At 35.6% G+C, this 1582-nt stretch overlaps 1 non-coding gene across 1 annotated transcript; it reads right to left on the reverse strand.

Annotated features, from left to right (window-relative positions):
• Positions 1-767: 767 nt before the first annotated feature.
• On the reverse strand, positions 768-874 carry LOC136210170 (small nucleolar RNA R71). The gene has a single exon (XR_010677880.1). It is a non-coding gene; the product is annotated as a small nucleolar RNA R71 (small nucleolar RNA).
• Between the last annotated feature and the right edge of the window lie 708 nt (positions 875-1582).

Genomic DNA, 1582 nt, shown 5'->3' on the forward strand with positions numbered 1-1582 from the left:
GTTCCCTGTGGGATCGATATCTTTTATTACTACAAGCGTATACCGTGCACTTGCGGAAATCGCTCAACAAGTTTTTGGCGCCGTTGCCGGGGAACGCCAAAATTTTTGACAAAATTTTAAATTTTTCGTGTTTTATTACGAATCTAGGTTTATTCATACTTATTTAAACTTTTATATTTTGTTTATTTTCAATTACTAACACATTTATTTTTCAAATTCTGTTTTGTACGTAGTTTCGGTTCATGCGAAATTTCAAGTTCATGCGCAGTTCTCGAAGTTCAGGCACGTCATCAGATCCTATTGACCCAAAAATTGAAAGAACTCTTAAAAAGAACAAGAAAGAAAAGAAAAAGAAAAATAAAACCCCAATAAAAACTAAAATTACCGAGCCAGAAGTTATGGCCACACTTATGGATTACGCTAGGCCAGGAGTGGCCGGTGTAACAAACAGTATAGTTAGACCCCAAATTAATGTACATAATTTTGAAATTAAGCCTGCGTTGCTTAATATGTTGCAAAATAATGTAACGTTTTACGGGTTACCTAACGAAAATCCTAATACCCATTTGACAAATTTCTTAGAAATTTGTGACACTTTTAAAATTACTGATGTAACTGCAGAAGCAATCAAACTTCGCCTTTTTCCTTTTACTTTGAAGGATCGAGCCAAAGAATGGTTAACTTCTATGCCAGCCGCATCGATTGAGACTTGGGAGCAATTAGCCCAAGCATTTTTATCAAAAAAAATTTCTTTAGCAAAAACCGCAAGAGTCATTAAAGAGTTAACATCTTTTTCTCAAAATGATAATGAAACTCTTTATGAGTCTTGGGAAAATTTTAAAGAACTTCAACGTTTATGCCCACACCACCAATTGCCCGCTGAAGTTTTAATGCAAACATTTTATAATGGACTAAATCCTACAACTAGAGGTTCATTGGACGCTATGTCTGGAGGGTTATTCATGAAGAAAACATCTGCCCAAGCAAGAAAACTTTTAGAGGAAATGGCAATCAACAGTAGTATGTGGCCCTCGGAACGTGGACACATACCATTAGTGAAACCATCATCCTCAACAACATCATCAGTTAAAGGTATAGTGAATCTTGATCCAGTAGCGATGTTGCAAGCCCAATTTTCTGCCTTGTCGCACAAAATTGATAGGTTTATGGCACCGTGTGATCCAAATGGTAAGCCAATCCAAACGGATGTGGATTACGAAGGTATGAGTGAAATTGAACAGGTAAATTTTGTCCAAGGGCAAACCAAAATAATAACCCTTATTCCAACACATATAATCCTGGATGGAGAAATCATCCTAACTTTAACTGGAGAGACAATAATAATGTTAATGCTAATCAAAATCGTACTACTAATTATCAAAATCAATCAAGAGATTCGATTAGCACTTTATCTTCTAAAATCGACAAATTCATTGATGCTATGAGCGGAAAAATAAGTAATCACGACGATGGTTTTAAACGGATCGAGAATAAATTCGATCAGCTTATTAAAAACCAATCATCTAGCATCCATAATTTGGAGATTCAAATTGGACAACTCGCTAAATCAATTCCATCCCGC

The sequence above is a fragment of the Euphorbia lathyris genome, chromosome 10 (assembly GCF_963576675.1).
Source record: "Euphorbia lathyris chromosome 10, ddEupLath1.1, whole genome shotgun sequence".
NCBI lineage: Eukaryota > Viridiplantae > Streptophyta > Magnoliopsida > Malpighiales > Euphorbiaceae > Euphorbia > Euphorbia lathyris.